This window comes from Littorina saxatilis, linkage group LG14, assembly GCF_037325665.1.
Source record: "Littorina saxatilis isolate snail1 linkage group LG14, US_GU_Lsax_2.0, whole genome shotgun sequence".
Lineage (NCBI taxonomy): Eukaryota > Metazoa > Mollusca > Gastropoda > Littorinimorpha > Littorinidae > Littorina > Littorina saxatilis.
Genome location: NC_090258.1, coordinates 32528158 through 32552165, shown reverse-complemented (window position 1 = coordinate 32552165; position 24008 = coordinate 32528158). Strand labels below are relative to the sequence as shown.

The 24008-nt window shown below is 40.1% G+C and overlaps 2 protein-coding genes across 2 annotated transcripts in view; one reads left to right on the top strand and one right to left on the bottom strand.

Moving 5' to 3' along the window:
• LOC138947600 (uncharacterized) overlaps window positions 1-24008 on the top strand; it is a 326843-nt gene that overhangs the window by 183838 nt on the left and 118997 nt on the right. The window lies entirely within an intron of this gene.
• The window catches only part of LOC138947602 (uncharacterized), a 70610-nt gene that overhangs the window by 13335 nt on the left and 33267 nt on the right, over window positions 1-24008 (bottom strand). The gene's annotated exons all lie outside the window — the stretch shown is intronic.

Sequence of the window (24008 nt, the reverse complement as noted above, 5' to 3'; positions counted from 1 at the left end):
TTCTTCTTCTTTGTCGGACAGATTTTTCACACAAATGACCAGGAAACCAGATTACGTAAGCCGTGTCAGCTGTACCCTTTGTAAAAGTCAGCGTAGCTCGAGAACGGCATTGAAGTATTTTCGGTGTTCTTTACCTTGCCCAGGAAGCAGCGCACACTCGAGTCAAGGACGTCGTAAAATGGCCCTCGGTCAAGTTTTCACCGAGAACCATTTTATGATGTCCTTAACAATTATGTGTTAGTCGGCTTAGAATATGCGCGCAGGTTTCAAAGTTTTGATCCATTCGATTATCTCAACAGACATCCTTTGATTGTAAAGTTGAATGCGGGTACATGATGGTTGAAAATACTTAACTTGAAAGTTTCCCGCTGTGGTAGATTTTTATGGTGGTTGTCACACAGGCAGCGACGGCTTTACTGGTCGGACCCAGTTGTGCGTTACCTCGCTTTTGCCTTTAATGACTGACTGACTGGCTGACTTTGGGGATTAACGTCCTCTTAGGTAACTAGGATCTATTTGGGAACATTTACTGTGATACTGTAAGAGGAGCAAGAAAAGAAAAGAAAATATTTTTTTTTAAAATAGGGGATGAGGGGGGGGGGGTAGATGGGGGGAGGGATGAGACCATGGAACTAGTTTTTAGAAGTTATGCAATAAAACATTTAAACATTGTAGGCTCAGACCACTTCGCCGTATTTAATCTTAGACACCGTACGTTATTAGACGCGAAAGTGCAATACTTAATGATCCGCTCAAAGCACTGTTGAAGCAACAATTTGTCTTTTGGTCGCAGATAAGGACATACTCTATCAAAACATGTGAATATACGTCTCAAGCATGACTAAACGCCCCGAAGGGCTCCGTCTAGTAACTCTATTTTTGATATCGTTTTTTAAATGTCAGCAATTTGCAATGAGGTCACCCATCATAAAATAAGGTTATTAATTATTTCCATACGCCATCTAAGTGAAACGGAGGCATTTTGTATCGCTGATTTTATTTACAAACTGCTCTTGCTCTCTCTCTCTCCTCTCTCTCCCTCTCTCTCTCTGTCTTTCTCTCTCTCTCTTTTCTTTCTCTCCCACTATCCCTCTTTCTCTCTCTCTCTCTCTCTCTCTCTCTCTCTCTCTCTCTCTCTCTCTCTCTCTCTCTCTCTCTCTCTCTCTCTCTCTCTTTCCCTGCCTCACAAACACAAATACACACGCACTAACACACACAAAGCAGCAGGCTGGGATGCGGCAAATTGGGTAAGGCAGACTGGGATACGGCAAGTTTGGAGAGGCAGGATGGGATGCCGCCAACGCATCTAGCAGTGCAAATTCTACAGGGTGGGGTGGGGGGGGGAGGGGGGGGGCGTTCTTTTAAATCAAGTTTTGCCCAGTTTTGATTTTGCCGGTTTTGGTAATCCTACATTCCTCCGTGCGACAGCGGACTAAATGCGCATTTAAAACTATTTAGATGTTTTGCTTAAATTTTGACTTGGAGCGAAATAAATTAAAACATCTTGTTCGTTGTGCTTTTGTTTTAAATTAAAGAGTATTCCATTTCTAAATTAAATATCACTTGCCTGTTAGCTCTTTATTGTTGTTGCAATAGTTGTATATACTTGGAAGAAAAAAAAGGCATACAACGAGACAGTTATGGTAGCCAAAGAAGCAAATATAAATAAGAGACCTTCCTCCGTTTTTACGTTTTACTGACAGATGACTCAATTCGTCATCAATGACTTGTTATTGGCGCCACAAAGCCAAGAACTCACCCTTTTTCCTCCGGCGAGTATGACTCCAGGGCGTAACTCCACACACTCAGATTTGTTCAAGTGGTCTGTATTCCCAATGGGTAGGGAGGGGGGGGCATGAAACCTGCTTAAGTGTGCCAGGTAACGTGTCACTATTTCAAGAAAACAAAACACCACAAAAGCTTCTTGTGTGATTAAAGAATTACTCAAGCGAGCGATAAGTGTGTGATCACATCCGTTCTGTACCCCAGGACAGTTTTAGAGAATGCGTCATACTCATTCAGCTATTTCCTTGTTCATGATCGAAAAGAATGGAAAGCTCCAAAACAAAAACAATCTTTGGAACTTTAAGCAAAGGGTTCTCTGAAGTTTCAACAATCATTTCAAGATATTGCCTTGACCGGGGAAAGATAACATAGATGGGTAAAAGCCGGCAAATATTTCATGAACTGATACACGTAAAATTGACGGGTGTAAGCCAGCAAATATTGTATGGACTATAAAAGCCTAAAAAGGAAGAACAGTGTTCTTGTTACGGCGATGACCTTAAAGGTTATCTCACAGAATGTTGTTTGAAACCCAACAGAAACAAATAAAAACAAAAACAAAAAGGTCAGACATTTAACGTAAGAGTTTAGAATAGGATGCTTCGAAAAACTTATTGAATTAGTTATACATGTATACATCTGTTGAAGGCTTCTCGGTACCGTAAATATAAAAGAAGGCGAACATTCAAAGAACTATTGAGGTAGGGGTCCAAATCAAAAGTAACGAAATTGCCTTACTTTTGTTCTTAACCAATATACATTCAACATTTAATATACATGCCAAGCGTTTCAAGGGTGCTGCCAATTGTTTCTTTCAGCATTTGTTGAACATTTATTAACACTGTTTCTACAAGTAGACCCAAATTGATTTAGTCTTAAATTCCAACACAACGGTTTTTTTCTATACTGCATTTTACGTTTGACAAGAAACCTGATTTAGACCACCCAGATACGGTATTTGCAAAATATTTATCTATTTTATATCATTTTTCAAAATTGTTGTTTATGAAATCGAAAATCACATCGAAAAATTTCACTATTCGATGTTCCCTCACTAATCTGGGTGTGAAGGGTTTTCTTGAAGCAGACACCGGGGCTTGCTAAACGATTGCCGCTTAAGCGGAGGGGAGTCAAGCGTGATTAAGTGTCTGGCCTGCCAATTGACACCTACCGGCGAAAACACACAATAGGCCACAAGGAAGTTTTCTTTTGTCGGAGAACAAGGAAGAGGCATGCTGGCTGTCTCTGGATCATAATTATGTAGACTATCTTTGAATATGTCCGAGTTTGTTTATGTTTGAGAAGGAGTACGCACAAGACAGACAGACAAGCAAATAACATATAGACACTAAACAATCTAAGTAGTAAATGGATTTATGCTGATCTGTATGTGAGCAGCACACGTCTTCAGATGTCTATAAAAAGATGTATGAGCAACTGCAGAACTAAAACATGCAGAATATTATGAAGCATCGATTGGAGATAACTATTGCGAGCATGACCAAAATGTGAAATCATGTTTTTGACAGTTTTGAACTGCCAAAATGAAGTGAGGAAATGGAGTTTATCTTTTAAGCATTGCAAGGGGTTCTAGAACTGTCCGAGGGGGTATTGGGAGATAAGTGTTACCATACATGGTGTACCTCAATCAACATTAGACATTCAGTGACTTTAAAACAGCCCTTACAGGCATGATCAGCGCGTTTTCCATGGATGATTGCGTTCATGTCTTTGATGAATTTGTCTCGACATTGCGCGTGTGTAACTTCACAACGAAGGGGTTAATTTGTCCAGTACTTTAAGTTTAAGAAATAATTGTTATGGTCATATTTGTTGTGCAAAAACTTCAGTTCGACCATTTTACACAGTTTTGAATGTTTGTTTATTTATTTATTAAGGAGATTTCTATAGCGCATAACGAAAAGCACTATGCGCTTTACAATATCACTAAGTATAAGCACACGCAAACATACTCTGATTAAATAGAACTTAGTTTAGCAAGACATACTAAGAACACTAAACATTTGAGTTCATACAAAAATTGAGAACTAAATTAAATACTGGACAAGCGATTTAAATAAGCTTAAGGCCTACACCAACTGCAATGGGCTAATTCAAATACAAAATTTTAGTTAACTATAAAAGGCAGTGCATAAAACTCCATAATCCTAAGAGGATCAAACAAATAAGAAACATAAGACTAGATAGTGTCTGTAAAAGAAGCCGACATTTACCCTTTTCTCCAACATTTGTTCCAAAACACACCTCCGAATGATTGTCGATGACTCGAAAGCTTTCCTATCTTGTGATTGCCTGGAACATAGCTACAACTGCTTTGTGTTTAATAACTATCATCATGTATTGAATCCCGTGCTCTTTCTTCGGCGGAGGTGGGAGGGGGGGGGGTTAGATATTTTGCTGGTAGTATTTTTTTCGACCGAGTTATCTATATTCGTTGGGCAGTTTTCTTTGTCGGACAGATTTTTCACACAAATGACCAGGAAACCAGATTACGTAAGCCGTGTCAGCTGTACCCTTTGTAAAAGTCAACGTAGCTCGAGAACGGCATTGAAGTATTGGTGTTCTTTACCTTGCCCAAGAAGCAGCGCATATGAGAATACGTCACACACTCGAGTCAAGGACGTCGTAAAATGGCCCTCGGTCAAGTTTTCACCGAGAACCATTTTATGATGTCCTTAACAATTATGTGTTAGTCGGCTTAGAATATGCGCGCAGGTTTCAAAGTTTTGATCCATTCGATTATCTCAACAGACATCCTTTGATTGTAAAGTTGAATGTGGGCACATGAAAATACTTAACTTGAAAGTTTCCCGCTGTGGTAGATTTGTATGGTGGTTGTCACACAGGCAGCGACGGCTTTACTGGTCGGACCCAGTTGTGCGTTACCTCGCTTTTGCCTTTAATGACTGACTGACTGGCTGACTTTGGGGATTAACGTCCTCTAGGATCTATTTGGGAACATTTACCGTGATACTGTAAGAGGAGCAAGAAAAGAAAAGAAAAAAGATTTAAAACAAAATAGGGGATGAAGGGGGGGGGGTAGATGGGGGGAGGGATGAGACCATGGAACTAGTTTTTAGAAGTTATGCAATCAAACATTTCAATCAATCAATGAGTCTTATATTGCGCATATTCCGTGGGTACAGTTCTAGGCGCTCTGCAGTGATGCCGTGTGAGATGAAATTTTATACGGCCAGTAGATTGCAGCCATTTCGGCGCATATTTACCTCTCACGGCCTATTATTCCAAGTCACACGGGTATAGGTAGACAATTATTAACTGTGCCTAAGCAATTTTGCCAGGAAAGACCCTTTTGTCAATCGTGGGATCTTTAACGTGCACAACCAATGTAGTGTACACATTTAAACATTGTAGGCTCAGACCACTTCGCCGTATTTAATTTTAGACACCGTACGTTATTAGACGCGAAAGTGCAATACTTAATGATCCGCTCAAAGCACTGTTGAAGCAACAATTTGTCTTTTGGTCGCAGATAAGGACATACTCTATCAAAACATGTGAATATATGTCTCAAGCATGACTAAACGCCCCGAAGGGCTCCGTCTAGTAACTCTATTTTTGATATCGTTTTTTAATTGTCAGCAATTTGCAATGAGGTCACCCATCATAAAATAAGGTTATTAATTATTTCCATACGCCATCTAAGTGAAACGGAGGCATTTTGTATCGCTGATTTTATTTACAAACTGCTCTTGCAGCGGATCATTTGATCGGAACTAAATAAGTAAAGTGAAAATAGGTAAATAAATATATAGATGGATAAATCAGAAAACAAGATTGCAAAACATAAACACGTTCATAAAACATGTTAGTTTCCACTAGTGCCGTAAACAAGTTCTCTGCAAAAACATTGAAAGTCAAATACTGTTTTCGCCTCTGTTTCTTCTTGTTGATTTTTTACATTAATTTTAGTCAAGTCTTGTAGATTTTATCTTTGAAATATTTGCTTTGTGTTTCGTAACAGAATTAACTATGGTATTGTGTTGCTTAGTACTTGATGCATGAATTGGCGTCTCGCAGAATTAAACGCCGCTGAGGAAGGCCTGGCAACAGGTCGAAAAGTTGGGCTGCCACTTGAAATTCTTTGTTAGGCTTTTCTTTTCCTTGATTTTGTTGACATCTCTCTCTCTCTCTCTCTCTCTTTCTCTGTGTATGTGTGTGTGTCTCTCTCTCTCTCTCTCTCTCTCTCTCTTTCTCTCTCTCTCTCTCTCTCTTTCTCTCTCTCCCCCTCTCTCTCTCTCCCCTTCTCTCTCTCTCTCTCTCTCTCTCTCTCTGTCTGTATCTCTCTCTCTTCTCTCTCTCTCTTTTCTCTCTCTCTCTCTCTCTCTCTCTCTCTCTCTCTCTCTCTCTCTCTCTCTCTTTCCCTGCCTCACAAACACAAATACACACGCACTAACACACACAAAGCAGCAGGCTGGGATGCGGCAAATTGGGTAAGGCAGACTGGGATACGGCAAGTTGGGAGAGGCAGGATGGGATGCCGCCAACGCATCTAGCAGTGCAAATTCGACAGGGTGGGGGGGAGGGGGGGCGGGGCGTTCTTTTAAATCAAGTTTTGCCCAGTTTTGATTTTGCCGGTTTTGGTAATCCTACATTCCTCCGTGCGACAGCGGACTAAATGCGCATTTAAAACTATTTAGATGTTTTGCTTAAATTTTGACTTGGAGCGAAATAAATTAAAACATCTTGTTCGTTGTGCTTTTGTTTTAAATTAAAGAGTATTCCATTTCTAAATTAAATATCACTTGCCTGTTAGCTCTTTATTGTTGTTGCAATAGTTGTATATACTTGGAAGAAAAAAAAGGCATACAACGAGACAGTTATGGTAGCCAAAGAAGCAAATATAAATAAGAGACCTTCCTCCGTTTTTACGTTTTACTGACAGATGACTCAATTCGTCATCAATGACTTGTTATTGGCGCCACAAAGCCAAGAACTCACCCTTTTTCCTCCGGCGAGTATGACTCCAGGGCGTAACTCCACACACTCAGATTTGTTCAAGTGGTCTGTATTCCCAATGGGTAGGGAGGGGGGAGGCATGAAACCTGCTTAAGTGTGCCAGGTAACGTGTCACTATTTCAAGAAAACAAAACACCACAAAAGCTTCTTGTGTGATTAAAGAATTACTCAAGCGAGCGATAAGTGTGTGATCACATCCGTTCTGTACCCCAGGACAGTTTTAGAGAATGCGTCATACTCATTCAGCTATTTCCTTGTTCATGATCGAAAAGAATGGAAAGCTCCAAAACAAAAACAATCTTTGGAACTTTAAGCAAAGGGTTCTCTGAAGTTTCAACAATCATTTCAAGATATTGCCTTGACCGGGGAAAGATAACATAGATGGGTAAAAGCCAGCAAATATTTCATGAACTGATACACGTAAAATTGACGGGTGTAAGCCAGCAAATATTGTATGGACTATAAAAGCCTAAAAAGGAAGAACAGTGTTCTTGTTACGGCGATGACCTTAAAGGTTATCTCACAGAATGTTGTTTGAAACCCAACAGAAACAAATAAAAACAAAAACAAAAAGGTCAGACATTTAACGTAAGAGTTTAGAATAGGATGCTTCGAAAAACTTATTGAATTAGTTATACATGTATACATCTGTTGAAGGCTTCTCGGTACCGTAAATATAAAAGAAGGCGAACATTCAAAGAACTATTGAGGTAGGGGATGAGGTAGGGGTCCAAATCAAAAGTAACGAAATTGCCTTACTTTTGTTCTTAACCAATATACATTCAACATTTAATATACATGCCAAGCGTTTCAAGGGTGCTGCCAATTGTTTCTTTCAGCATTTGTTGAACATTTATTAACACTGTTTCTACAAGTAGACCCAAATTGATTTAGTCTTAAATTCCAACACAACGGGTTTTTTCTATACTGCATTTTACGTTTGACAAGAAACCTGATTTAGACCACCCAGATACGGTATTTGCAAAATATTTATCTCTTTTATATCATTTTTCAAAATTGTTGTTTATGAAATCGAAAATCACATCGAAAAATTTCACTATTCGATGTCCCCTCACTAATCTGGGTGTGAAGGGTTTTCTTGAAGTAGACACCAGGGCTTGCTAAACGATTGCCGCTTAAGCGGAGGGGAGTCAAGCGTGATTAAGTGTCTGGCCTGCCAATTGACACCTACCGGCGAAAACACACAATAGGCCACAAGGAAGTTTTCTTTTGTCGGAGAACAAGGAAGAGGCATGCTGGCTGTCTCTGGATCATAATTATGTAGACTATCTTTGAATATGTCCGAGTTTGTTTATGTTTGAGAAGGAGTACGCACAAGACAGACAGACAAGCAAATAACATATAGACACTAAACAATCTAAGTAGTAAATGGATTTATCCTGATCTGTATGTGAGCAGCACACGTCTTCAGATGTCTATAAAAAGATGTATGAGCAACTGCAGAACTAAAACATGCAGAATATTATGAAGCATCGATTGGAGATAACTATTGCGAGCATGACCAAAATGTGAAATCATGTTTTTGACAGTTTTGAACTGCCAAAATGAAGTGAGGAAATGGAGTTTATCTTTTAAGCATTGCAAGGGGTTCTAGAACTGTCCGAGGGGGTATTGGGAGATAAGTGTTACCATACATGGTGTACCTCAATCAACATTAGACATTCAGTGACTTTAAAACAGCCCTTACAGGCATGATCAGCGCGTTTTCCATGGATGATTGCGTTCATGTCTTTGATGAATTTGTCTCGACATTGCGCGTGTGTAACTTCACAACGAAGGGGTTAATTTGTCCAGTACTTTAAGTTTAAGAAATAATTGTTATGGTCATATTTGTTGTGCAAAAACTTCAGTTCGACCATTTTACACAGTTTTGAATGTTTAGTTATTTATTTATTTATTTATTTATTAAGGAGATTTCTATAGCGCATAACGAAAAGCACTATGCGCTTTACAATATCACTAAGTATAAGCACACGCAAACATACTCTGATTAAATAGAACTTAGTTTAGCAAGACATACTAAGAACACTAAACATTTGAGTTCATACAAAAATTGAGAACTAAATTAAATACTGGACAAGCGATTTAAATAAGCTTAAGGCCTACACCAACTGCAATGGGCTAATTCAAATACAAAATTTTAGTTAACTATAAAAGCCAGTGCATAAAACTCCATAATCCTAAGAGGATCAAACAAATAAGAAACATAAGACTAGATAGTGTCTGTAAAAGAAGCCGACATTTACCCTTTTCTCCAACATTTGTTCCAAAACACATGAAATGAAATTTTATACGGCCAGTAGATTGCAGCCATTTCGGCGCATATTTACCTCTCACGGCCTATTATTCCAAGTCACACGGGTATAGGTAGACAATTATTAACTGTGCCTAAGCAATTTTGCCAGGAAAGACCCTTTTGTCAATCGTGGGATCTTTAACGTGCACACCCAATGTAGTGTACACATTTAAACATTGTAGGCTCAGACCACTTCGCCGTATTTAATTTTAGACACCGTACGTTATTAGACGCGAAAGTGCAATACTTAATGATCCGCTCAAAGCACTGTTGAAGCAACAATTTGTCTTTTGGTCGCAGATAAGGACATACTCTATCAAAACATGTGAATATATGTCTCAAGCATGACTAAACGCCCCGAAGGGCTCCGTCTAGTAACTCTATTTTTGATATCGTTTTTTAAATGTCAGCAATTTGCAATGAGGTCACCCATCATAAAATAAAGTTATTAATTATTTCCATACGCCATCTAAGTGAAACGGAGGCATTTTGTATCGCTGATTTTATTTACAAACTGCTCTTGCAGCGGATCATTTGATCGGAACTAAATAAGTAAAGTGAAAATAGGTAAATAAATATATAGATGGATAAATCAGAAAACAAGATTGCAAAACATAAACACGTTCATAAAACATGTTAGTTTCCACTAGTGCCGTAAACAAGTTCTCTGCAAAAACATTGAAAGTCAAATACTGTTTTCGCCTCTGTTTCTTCTTGTTGATTTTTTACATTAATTTTAGTCAAGTCTTGTAGATTTTATCTTTGAAATATTTGCTTTGTGTTTCGTAACAGAATTAACTATGGTATTGTGTTGCTTAGTACTTGATGCATGAATTGGCGTCTCGCAGAATTAAACGCCGCTGAGGAAGGCCTGGCAACAGGTCGAAAATTTGGGCTGCCACTTGAAATTCTTTGTTAGGCTTTTCTTTTCCTTGATTTTGTTGACATCTCTCTCTCTCTCTCTTTCTCTGTGTATGTGTGTGTGTGTGTGTGTCTCTCTCTCTCTCTCTCTCTTTCTCTCTCTCTTTCTCTCTCTCTTCCCCTTTCTCTCTCTCTCTCCCCCTTTCTCTCTCTCCCCCCTCTCTCTCTCTCTTTCTCTCTCTCTATTTTCTCTCTCTCTCTTTCTCTCTCTCTATTTTCTCTCTCTCTCTTTCTCTCTCTCTCTCTCTCTCTCTCTCTCTCTCTCTCTCTCTCTCTTTCCCTGCCTCACAAACACAAATACACACGCACTAACACACACAAAGCAGCAGGCCGGGATGCGGTAAATTGGGTAAGGCAGACTGGGATACGGCAAGTTGGGAGAGGCAGGATGGGATGCCGCCAACGCATCTAGCAGTGCAAATTCTACAGGGGGGGGGGGGGGGGCGTTCTTTTAAATCAAGTTTTGCCCAGTTTTGATTTTGCCGGTTTTGGTAATCCTACATTCCTCCGTGCGACAGCGGACTAAATGCGCATTTAAAACTATTTAGATGTTTTGCTTAAATTTTGACTTGGAGCGAAATAAATTAAAACATCTTGTTCGTTGTGCTTTTGTTTTAAATTAAAGCGTATTCCATTTCTAAATTAAATATCACTTGCCTGTTAACTTTTTATTGTTGTTGCAATAGTTGTATATACTTGGAAGAAAAAAAAGGCATACAACGAGACAGTTATGGTAGCCTGATTTAGACCACCCAGATACGGTATTTGCAAAATATTTATCTCTTTTATATTATTTTTCAAAATTGTTGTTTATGAAATCGAAAAATCACATCGAAAAATGTCACTATTTGATGTTTCCTCACTTAATCTGGGTGTGAAGGGCTTTCTTGAAGCAGACACCGGCGCTTGCTAAACGATTGCCGCTTAAGCGGAGGGGAGTCAAGCGTGATTAAGTGCCTGGCCTGCCAATTGACACCTACCGGCGAAAACACATAATAGGCCACAGTTTCTCTATTTTTCACATAACGTTTCACTCTTAAAGTTTTTAACAAAAGGTGGTCCTTAGTTTTAACATCTTTTTTGAAATAATATATGAATTAAAGATTATGCTTTTAATGGACATATTTTTCACACACATGACCAGGAAACCGGATTACGTAAGCCGTGTCAGCTGCAACCTTTGTAAAAGTCAACGTAACTCGAGAACGGTATTGAAGTACTTTCGGTGTTCTTTACATTGTCCAAGAAGCAATGCACATGAGTATACTTGACACACTCGGGTTGTGCTTGGTTTGGCCATAAACACTATCTAGTCAAGGACGTCGTAAAATGGCCCTCGGTAAAGTTTTCACCGAGAACCATTTTATGATGCCCTTGACTATTATGTGTTAGTCGGCTTAGAATATGCGCGCAGGTTTGAAAGTTTTGAACCATTCGATTATCTCAACAGACATCCTTTGATGTAGTGGAGTAGTGGTAGGTGTCACGAAATGGGATATAAGTCTGTGATAAAGGTGATGTTTATTATTATGAAAATGTTCGTGCCACCCACGCGCTTTTTCACGCTAGAAGCCAACAAAAAAGTTTATTTCATGTTGATTAATCACATTACTTATGAAAGTCTTATGTTTTCTCGTGCGCACGTGTGCGTGTGTGTGTGTGGGAAAATATTAAACAGCTGTGCTTTCATGTTACCATTCAGAGAGTGCTTTGATCATAATTAAGCTTTAAGCCCGCGTGAGAAACAGACGATACTTCTGCACGTATGGTTTGATATCTGCCGGGAACATTTTTTATGACTTGTATAATTTGACTGATTAGGCAAAGGGATTACACGAAACCGACTCAAGCCTTGTTCAATGTCAAAGAATTCAAGCATGCCGAAGTGTCTGTACGGGCCTGAGGAAAAGCACCTTCGGTAACCGTTTCATGTCCAATCCTAAAACGTGTATGGGAATACTTTAAGCATAACATTCGGGTGGTTTTTTTCCGAATAGAAAATATATAATACATCCATGCGATTTTATGGAATAACTCTGTTAAGTGTTTTTGTTATTGTTGCCAGAACAGCATGATCATATTCTGTAAGATAAAATCGGTTATTGTCAGTTTGTTTGTTTCCTTTTGTACACAGCGAAAACAAAATCGAATAGAAATTATACATCCATGCATTTTTCATGGAATAACTCCCTGAAGTGGTGTTGTTGTTGTTGTTGTTGTTGTTGTTGTTGTTGTTGTTGTTGTTGTTGTTGTTGTTGCGAGAACAGCTTGATAATATTCTGTGAGATAAAATCGGTTTTTGTTAGTTTGTTTTATTTTGTACAATAAAGATATTAAACATTTTTCGCCAAGATTTCATGGTCTCGCCTAGGTGACAATGGCCGTAAGCATAAACGTTGTTTTGACCACGAGTTGAATGTATGTAAATTTCTATTTGTGTCCCCAGAATAAGATTCTATTTGGGACATGAGGTGGTTGTACGCTAAGAAAACGCTGGGTGTGTGGGGGTGGGGCCGGGAGGATGACGGGAGTGGGGCTGTACAAGTTAAAAGTTGCGTTGATAAAAGTTATAAGCGTTTGGTATTGGGCGTTGAGAATCATCCAATACAATTGACACTGGACATTTGAAGACGCAACACGGGGAGCATCATAAACACCGCCCAATTGGATTGCATGACTTGACCGTCCTGCAGTGATGTCGTTCTCGTCGGCTATTGGTCAGTGGATTTTGAGAGCGCACGTGCCGGACAATTAAGGTGTTCATATGATTGGTTAATACACTGACACGGTTCTCACCCCTTTGAGAGGTCGTGGCCTACATAAAGTTAGTTCGTTTCGCAAATTAGCAAAAGTCCTCAAAAAAGTCGATAGTCACAGAGACTTTGTGTTCATAACAACCCAAAAACCAGAAGAAAAAGACCTGAGAGGCTACCTGGAGCTCTGCCTCACCTCTATGGTGACTGCTAGGCAGAAGCAGAGCCCCGAGGCTCTCATCAACTTATTAACGGATACCTACTGTTTTGTGACAAAAAACAAAGTGTCCGTCCCTAAACCAGACACCTATCTCATGGCCCTCAGCGCTCTCGCGGGGAGCAGAGATCTGTCGTCTGAGGAAATTCTCACAATTAAAAAATCACTGTAAGTCCCTTGTAATTCTGGACTCCCTAAATGGGGGGCAAAATAAAATAAAGCCAGCATAAATATATGATCGTCATTTGTCAACGGTATTAACTTAAACAAAGGGGACACACAGCTCGCAGGGAGGGAAGGGCATTGCCCCACCTCGCGGGCGTGTGCGTGTTTTTTTTTTGTTTTTTTTTCCTGATGGTTTTAAACTCCTGTTTTCGGATTACACAATAAACATAAAAACATGATTATATAAACGAGAGGATAGCTGTTTCCTCTCTCAGTTAATACTGCTAATGTGACGTCGCCTCCCCTGCGACTATTGTAGTGGCGGGGAGGTCGACGGACAACGCAGATAGATCTTTTTATCCTATTTAAAATTAACAAATGCCGCATAGCAACTCATGCGTGCGTCAATGAAATGACCCCTAGGAAGTCAACGCATATAAAGGAAAAATTATCCCCGAGTATATTTCTCATTGCCCCACCCCCCTCCCTTATTCATGGAGAGCGGGGCCGGGGTCCTATCACGGTCGGGATTGCTTGGTCTTGCCCTTTTCTTTCCCTCCTTTTCTTCTTTTAGCGTATCATCAACTCATGTCCCTAAAAGGAAAATTTCCTGTGAGGACGTAAAGGACCCCCTTTTTTTTACAAATTAGCAATTGTCCGGTCAGACATCATATGGTGCGGGTGTTAAATCTGTCAGTTTGCAAGAGAGATAATTCGAGTTTGTGAGACTTGTTGCATACAGTGGTAAATACCTGATTTTGATGACTTTGGTGATCTTTCTCAGACGGGAGGAATAGCAGAAAGGCAAGAAAATAAAAGTGAGTGATTTTGATTCTATTGATTGTGCCTATGATTAGGTTAGATTGAATAGATTAGATTGTGCAAGCAGGATTCCACCATGGAATACATTTAATTTATATGAGGGTTAACGTTGTCTGCACCATCTCAGAAAAACTATCATATTTTCGACCTAAATCTGTGGATCTAAAAACATCATCTCGGTTATAATGTAGTATATAACAGCCTAAAGCATGTCACATTTATAGAACAAACAAAAAAAATAATAATTTCGCTAGTATCGTGTACACTACATTGGGGTGTGCACGTTAAAGATCCCACGATTGACAAAAGGGTCTTTCCTGGCAAAATTGTATAGGCATATATAAAAATGTCCACCAAAATACCCGTGTGACTTGGAATAATAGGCCGTGAAAAGTAGGATATGCGCCGAAATGGCTGCAATCTGCTGGCCGATGTGAATGCGTGATGTATTGTGTAAAAAAACAAATCCTTCTCACACGGAATAAATAAATCCCTGCGCCTTGAATATGTGCGCGATATAAATTGCATGCATAAAATAAAAAATGAAAAAGATAAAAAAAAAAGATAAATAAATCCCTGCGCTTAGAAATGTACCCACGGAATACGCGCGATATAAGCCTCATATTGATTGATTGATTGATTGATAGTATTTTGCGTGTGATATTTTCCGAGTGTGATAAAACAAGTTAGAATGACAATAAATCGGAAAGACTTAGTTAGGGTTAGGGTGGGTGGCCGAGTGGTAACGCACTTGCGCTCGGAAGCGAGAGGTTGCGAGTTCGACCCTGGGTCAGGGCGTTAGCAATTTTCTCCCCCCTTTCCTAACCTAGGTGGTGGGTTCAAGTGCTAGTCTTTCGGATGAGACGAAAAACCGAGGTCCCTTCGTGTACACTACATTGGGGTGTGCACGTTAAAGATCCTACGATTGACAAAAGGGTCTTTCCTGGCAAAATTGTATAGGCATATATACAAATGTCCACCAAAATACCCGTGTGACTTGGAATAATAGGCCGTGAAAAGTAGGATATGCGCCTAAATGGCTGCAATCTGCTGGCCGATGTGAATGCGTGATGTATTGTGTAAAAAAATTCCATCTCACACGGCATAAATAAATCCCTGCGACTTGAATATGTGCGCGATATAAATTGCATAAAATAAAAATAAAATAAAAAATAAATAAATCCCTGCGCTTAGAACTGTACCCACGGAATACGCGCGATATAAGCCTCATATTGATTGATTGATTGAAAGACTTAGTTATCGTACAGTAACAACATGTCATTTAATTACTTGATTTTGGGATAGTTTCGGAGCAGTTTTGAAAAAATTATTGCATGGGTTCAGTCTCGTTTTCACGTCCAAATCGTCAGAAAACTTTCCAAAATGTAAGACAAATTCTGCAGAGCAGCTGAGCTGCTCTTCACACAACTTTTCTGTCGGTGTCTGTGTGTCTGTTTATCTTTCTCTCTATGTCTCTGTTTCTCTGTCTCTCTCTTTCTCTGGCTCTCTCTCTCTTTGTCTGTCTGTTTGTTTCTTTTTTGTCTCTCTTTCTGTCTGTCTGTCTGTCTGTCTGTCTGTAAAGCTGTCATAACTGTTCCTTTTATTTCTATCTCTTTCCTTGTTTTTGATTAGAATTTTGACTGTCTGCGGGATGAAAAAAAGAGCATTTTAGCATTTCTTATTCTGATAAAGATCAATTCAATTCAATTTAATTCAATTCAATTCAATACAATTCTCTCTCCCTCATTCTCATTCTCATAAATCAGACTCAGTGTTTGTGTTATACTGCCTTGCTCTGCTGAGTGTGTGTGTCATACCGCTTTGCTCTGCTGAGTGTGTGTGTTTGTGTTAATTACGGTCTGTCTGTATATTCTTTTGTCTGTCCGTCTGTCACTCAAGGGTAAACCGGCACGGTTAGCCTAGTGGTAAGGCGTCCGCCCCGTGATCGGGAGGTCGTGGGTTCGAACCTCGGCCGGTGTCACGATTTCATCTTTCGCCTGTGTACATATTTCCCCCTCGATATTTACTCGAGACTGAAATGTTGTTTCCTGGTAAAATTAAGAAGGGAAATTATTTATGGACGAAAAGCATGTCAGTTTCTTGCATGTGAAGAAAATTGGTTGTGAAATTAAATAGATTTCACTCCCAAAATCGAATTCTTCGAAAACGTGTACCGAGTGGTTACGTCCCTTGAGTAAGAAGGGAAACATTTTAGGATGAATCAAATTTCTAAGTTAAATAAAATAATTGGTTGGACAAATTTGGCCCCATGAATGTATGGTACACAAGGTCGCTCATCAGTACTATCGAAGGGTGTTTTTTTTTGTTCAGTGTAGAGTTTATACTAGATCAACGAGGCCGAAAATCGAAATATCAACACGGCGAAAGATAAAAACGTCACACCGGGTCATACCTAAGACTTTAAAATTGGCAATCTAGTGGCTGATCCACATCCCATTTTGGTGCAATCCCATTTTTGCCGCCGTCCCATTTTTTGCCCCATCCTATTTTCGCGACATTTCACAAGCCAAGCGTCATTTTATAAAATTTATAATTTTGAATGATTAATGAGATGAGGATGATTATAATGATGATGCTATGGATTTCCAATTTGGATTGAGACTACGTGACAGGGCATTTTACTAACATGTCATAACAAAAGCGCGACATCCCATTTTGACACCATATCCCATTTGGCCGCTATGCCGTTTCACCGTATTCCATTTATCCCCCATCCCATTGTCGCGACATTTCACAAGCCAAGCGTCATTTTACTACCGTGTCATAACAATAGCGCGTCATCCCATTTTGACACCATCCCATTTGGCCGCCATCACATTTTTTATTTATTCTTCTTGCCAAGCCTCACTATACTACTATACTGCGTTATTCAACTAGGAAGACATTCCGTTTACGCCAAATTCCATTTTTGCCACAATCCAAAATGTCGCGAAATAGAGATGGCGGCAAAATGGGATGACGGCAAAACGGCATGGCGACAAAATGGAATGTGGCGCTAGTGGTTTGACACGGTGGTAAAATGACACATGGCCTATGAAATGTCGCAAAAATGGGATGGGGGCAAAATGGGATAACGGCCAAACGGGATTTCGCCAAAATGGGACGTGGAGCTAATGGTACATGACATGGTGGTAAAATGACACTTGGCCTGTAAAATGTCGCAAAAATGGGATGGGGGCGAAATGGGCTAACGGCGAAACGGGATTGCGCCGAAATGGGATGTGGAGCTAATGGTACATGATATGGTGGTAAAATGACACTTGGCCTGAGAAATGTCGCCAAAATGGGATGGGGGCGAATTGGGATAACGGCGAAACAGGACTAATAGATCCCTTGACTTGGGGTAGTGCGACTCTGTCACTGCTAGCTTTCCACTCGGAGGAAGCGACCGGAATTTCCCAACGATGGGACATCCTAGTAATGAATTTTTTTTTTTTAATTCTTAAAATTAACAGAGTCGCGCTACCCCAAAAGTCAAGGAATTTCGTGTTTGTCCCTTGACTTTGGAGATGACAAGAAAATATCGGGCGCAAAAACGTGATTTGTAAAATTTTTCACAACATATGTCGCCTCGCGCCATGTATGTGATGAAACCATTCATATAGCTCTGCGGGAGCTCTGCACTTTTGGACGTCCCCATTTCACTGCTGTACAGCAAACATCGTCCCCAAATACCTGTTTGTTTCTAAAAAATCACGCTGGAGGTTGCATTTTATGTAATAACCTCCTGAAATGAGTTTTGACACTTTAGAATGGCATGTAAATGGGATGTGGAGCTAATGGTACATGATATGGTGGTAAAATGACATTAGGCCTATGAAATGTCGCAAAAATGGGATGGGGGCAAAATGGGATAACGGCCAAACGGGATTGCGCCAAAATGGGACGTGGAGCTAATGGTACATGACATGGTGGTAAAATGACACTTGGCCTGTAAAATGTCGCAAAAATGGGATGGGGGCGAAATGGGCTAACGGCGAAACGGGATTGCGCCAAAATGGGATGTGGAGCTAATGGTACATGATATGGTGGTAAAATGACAATTGGCCTGAGAAATGTCGCCAAAATGGGATGGGGGCGAATTGGGATAACGGCGAAACAGGACTAATAGATCCCTTGACTTGGGGTAGTGCGACTCTGTCACTGCTAGCTTTCCACTCGGAGGAAGCGACCGGAATTTCCCAACGATGGGACATCCTAGTAATGAATTTTTTTTTTTTTAATTCTTAAAATTAACAGAGTCGCGCTACCCCAAAAGTCAAGGAATTTCGTGTTTGTCCCTTGACTTTGGAGATGACAAGAAAATATCGGGCGCAAAAACGTGATTTGTAAAATTTTTCACAACATATGTCGCCTCGCGCCATGTATGTGATGAAACCATTCATATAGCTCTGCGGGAGCTCTGCACTTTTGGACGTCCCCATTTCACTGCTTTACAGCAAACATCGTCCCCAAATACCTGTTTGTTTCTAAAAAAAATCACGCTGGAGGTTGCATTTTATGTAATAACCTCCTGAAATGAGTTTTGACACTTTAGAGTGGCATTTAACGCTCATTGAAGTTTTAACAAACTTTCTAACACCTAAAACATTCATAGCACCGATAACGTAATTGTAGCTCTGCACTTTGTGTACACATACGTCCCCATTTCACTGCTGTACAGCAAACATCGTCCCCAAATGCCTGTTTTTCTAAAAATCACGCTGGAGGTTGCATTTTATGTAATAACCTCCTGAAATGAGTTTTCACACTTTAAAATGGCATTTAACGCTCATTGAAGTTTTAAGAAACTTTCTAACACGTAAAACAAAAGAGACCCCAAATGCCTGTGTTTTGAGCAAGATGGCATTTTGATACACAGCCGACCCCAAATGACTGTAAAACCACCTATGTGTGTCTGTGTCTGTGCGTGTGTGTGTGTGTAGAGCGATTCAGAATAAACTACTGGACCGATCTTTATGAAATTTGACATGAGAGTTCCTGGGTATGAAATCCCCGAACGTTTTTTTCATTTTTTTGATAAATGTCTTTGATGACGTCATATCCGGCTTTTCGTGAAAGTTGAGGCGGCACTGTCACGCCCTCATTTTTCAACCAAATTGGTTGAAATTGTGGTCAAGTAATCTTCGACGAAGCCCGGACTTTGGTATTGCATTTCAGCTTGGTGGCTTAAAAATTAAGTAATGACTTTGGTCATTACAAATCTGAAAATTGTAAAAAAAATTAAAAATTTATAAAACGATCCAAATTTACGTTTATCTTATTCTCCATCATTTGCTGATTCCAAAAACATATAAATATGTTATATTCGGATTAAAAACAAGCTCTGAAAATTAAATATATAAAAATTATTATCAAATTTTTTTTCGAAATCAATTTAAAAACACTTTTATCTTATTCCTTGTTGGTTCCTAATTCCAAAAACATATGAATATAATATGTTTGGATTAAAAACACGCTCAGAAAGTTAAAACGAAGAGAGGTACAGAAAAGCGTGCTATCCTTCTCAGCGCAACGAATACCCCGCTCTTCTTGTCAATTCCACGGGCACTGCCTTTGCCACGGGCGGTGGAGTGACGATGCCACGAGTATACGGTCTTGCTGCGTTGCGTTGCGTTGAGTTTCATTCTGTGAGTTCGACAGCTACTTGACTAAATATTGTATTTTCGCTTTACGCGACTTGTTATATTTAGTCAAGTTTTGACTAAATATTTTAACATCGAGGGAATCGAAACGAGGGTCGTGGTGTATGGGTCGGGAGGCCCGGTAGCTCAGTTGGTAGAGCACTGGACTTGTGATCGGAAGGTCGCAGGTTCGAATTCGGGCCGGGACGGACACGGGTCAACTTTATGTGCGGACCCAGAGACGGAAGCCATGTCCCACCCCCGTGTCATCACAATGGCACGTAAAAGACCTTGGTCATTCTGCCATAAGTGCAGGTGGCTGAATACACCTTAACACGCAGACACCTGGGTAGCGCGACTCCGTTGCTGCTAGCTTTCCACTGGGAGGAAGCGACCCGAATTTCCCAGCGATGGGACAATAAAGTAATGAGAAATGAGAAAAAAAGAAATGAGAAATGTGCGTGTGTGCGTGCGTGTGTGTGTGTAGAGCGATTCAGACTAAACTACTGGACCGATCTTTATGAAATTTGACATGAGAGTTCCTGGGTATGAAATCCCCGAACGTTTTTTTCATTTTTTTGATAAATGTCTTTGATGACGTCATATCCGGCTTTTCGTGAAAGTTGAGGCGGCACTGTCACGCCCTCATTTTTCAACCAAATTGGTTGAAAGTTTGGTCAAGTAATCTTCGACAAAGCCCGGACTTCGGTATTGCATTTCAGCTTGGTGGCTTAAAAATTAATTAATGACTTTGGTCATTAAAAATCTGAAAATTGTAAAAAAAAAAAAAAAAAATTATAAAACGATCCACATTTACGTTTATCTTATTTTCCATCATTTGCTGATTCCAAAAACATATAAATATGTTATATTCGGATTAAAAACAAGCTCTGAAAATTAAATATATAAAAATTATTATCAAATTTTTTTTTCGAAATCAATTTAAAAACACTTTCATCTTATTCCTTGTTGGTTCCTGATTCCAAAAACATATAGATATGATATGTTTGGATTAAAAACACGCTCAGAAAGTTAAAACGAAGAGAGGTACAGAAAAGCGTGCTATCCTTCTCAGCGCAACGAATACCCCGCTCTTCTTGTCAATTTCACGGGCACTGCCTTTGCCACGGGCGGTGGAGTGACGATGCTACGAGTATACGGTCTTGCTGCGTTGCGTTGCGTTGAGTTTCATTCTGTGAGTTCGACAGCTACTTGACTAAATATTGTATTTTCGCCTTACGCGACTTGTTTTCACTTTTGGCAGGGTTCACTCTAAATTTGCCGTCTAAAACGGACTCGTTTCTGTCCACAGCCAAAGCTTTTATCACACAAAAATTGCTATATATGACAGCTTAGGCCGTATTTCAGTGTTACATTTTTGCAGTGTTGGACCCCGATCGAGTGTCTACTGCAAACAAAAAATAATAGCAAAATCTCAAAGTATGTGTGAGTCCCCTAATATGGACCACCTTCAACAAATCGAAGAAAATAAAAGCTAACGGTTATTTTCATTATTTCATTAAGAAGCTTGCTGGAAATAACCTATAACTAGCCCTAGAGCTTTCAAAATAATACAACAAATAGTCTTCTTTTCATGGAAGTTGATAATTGCATTTATTTTCTCTCTGTTTTTAATAAGCTTCTGTAGCTTCCTGGTGTGCTTCAAATAATGCTCTCATCAACCCGAAACCGATAAATCTAAACAATATTTGAATTAGTCTGACTTGCACACTAAGTTGTATCATGTTATTTTGAAGTATAGGGGGCTTTTTACAGTGGTTCGTGACGGCCGCTTTACTGGTCCATATTAGGCGCCCAGGCTCCCAATATGGACCATTTGTGATTGGTTCTGTATTTAATTTTTGCAGAGTGTCTATCTGAGCTATTTCACTCTAATTAGGCCTAACGGTTAACCTAAGAGAGAAGGACTACCAAACACAAAATGAAACTTCTTCGCAAGAAAACAATCTAGTTATCAGCATGAAACAAAAAGTGGTCCATATTAGGAGCCCTTCCCCTAGCATGGGGGTGGGACTTGGATTTTTGATCAAGACTTCATGTAAATCTCAAACATGCACACACACACACAGCTTAGCTCATATTTACGTTGCACAGAACGGTCACTCACACACACGTGTACACACACAGCCCGCTCAACAGGCCTCACACTGATTGGTCACCGCCAGGCGGACGCGCGGCTACCTGTCGCACACGGCTTTACCACACCGTATACCGTGGTTGCACTTGACAAATCTGTCCGAAGCGGTTGCATATGCTTGGCGCTGGTGGACAATATTCACTTTTTTGGTCAAAAACGCACTTTTTTGGCCAAAACTTTGCTTTTTTGGCCAAAACTGGCGTTTTTGGCTAAAACTATACTTTTTTGGCCAAAACTTTGCTTTTTTGGCCCAAACTCGGTTTGTTTGTTTGTTTGTTTGTTTGTTTGCTTAACGCCCAGCCGACCACGAAGGGCCATATCAGGGCGGTGCTGCTTTGACATAATAACGTGCGCCACACACAAGACAGAAGTCGCAGCACAGGCTTCATGTCTCACCCAGTCACATTATTCTGACATCGGACCAATGGTATCAGTCCTAGCACTAACCCCATAATGTCAGACGCCAGGCGGAGCAGCCACTAGATGTCAAAAAGATCGGTCCAGTAGTTTAGTCTGAATCGCTCTACACACACACACACACACACACACACACACACACAGACACACAGACACACAGACACACTTTGCTTTTTTGGCCAAATCTTCACTTTTTGGGCCAAATGTTTTAGATTTGGCCAAATCTTTGAGTACCCCTTGGCGCTGATGAACAATATTCATTTTTTTTGGCCAAAAACGCCAGTTTTGGCCAAATACGCCAGTTTTGGCCAAAAAAGTGCGTTTTTGGCCAAAAAAGTTAATATTGTCCACCAGCGCCAAGCTGCCAAAAACACACTTTTTTGGCCAAAAACGTACATTTTTTGGTCAAAAAGCAAAGTTTTGGCCAAAAAAGCAAAGTTTTGGCCAAAAAAGTATAGTTTTAGCCAAAAACGCCAGTTTTGGCCAAAAAAGCAAAGTTTTGGCCAAAAAAGTGCGTTTTTGGCCAAAAAAGTGAATATTGTCCACCAGCGCCAAGCACAGTTGCACCCTTATTTTTCTGTCCGAAGGGAGACACGCGACGTAAGTTTCTGCACAAAATCACCTGTAATTCCTCACAAATGACATAATTATCATCACAAAACTACCGTTTGTACTTTGGTGTCATAGCATAATATCATCGATTTGTTTCATTGCTTCAATGTGTTTGTGAACGTTGGCCTTCAAGTATTTACACATTTCAAGCGCATTATGTGCAAATTTTGACTATCCGCAGTTACCAGGGAAATTCAAGCACATGAGAAAGGCTACACGCGATTGTAATGTTATCTATGGTCATTTCTTGACATCTGGGTCAGATAATATGATTTAAAGTGGTGCAGGAGCGTCATATTTAATGAATCTGTGAAGACATTCAAAGATTTGTCGGTTGCGCATCTGCACAATGGGTGGGTAGTGCTGTGTTGCAGCATCGAAGACACGAGATGTTATATCAGACTCTAACTTTGGTAAGGATGCACCCTACAAAATGCAGGAACAATGACGTCAACAACGCACAGTGGGTGGATAGTGCTGTGTAGCAGCATCGAAGACACGAGATATTACGTCAGACTCTAACTTTGGTACAGGTGCACCCTACAAAATGCAGGAACAATAACGTCAACAACTAGCACTTCGTCCTATAAGGAATACCGTTTTTTAATGAAATTTTTTAATTATTTTTTTGTAAAGTAAATTGATAAATTTAAGAAAGAATTAATTAAAACAAATTAAATTAATAAATTAATAAACAATTAAAATAAAAAAACAATTGACCGAGCTCTTTACACGTGGTGACATGGTAGACGATTGCGATGAAAAACTGAAAAACAACAATAATAACATAAGACCAAAACATTATTTGGCAAACGAGTCCGTACCACGGAACCACACACACCAATAAAACAAACTCCACTGTTACCGCCCAACTAAGCATTCAAATATCGGAGCACGTAAAATGAAATTGAACAAAACCAAAGACACGCATTCCTGTCGGTTTGTTTGTTTGTTTGCTTAACGCCCAGCCGACCACGAAGGGCCACATCAGGGCGGTGCTGCTTTGACATAATAACGTGCGCCACACACAAGACAGAAGTCGCAACACAGGCTTCATGTCTCACCCAGTCACATTATTCCGACACCGGACCAACCAGTCCTAGCACTAACCCCATGATGCCAGACGCCAGGCGGAGCAGACACTAGATTGCCAAAGTCTTAGGTATGACCCGGCCGGGGTTCGAACCCACGACCT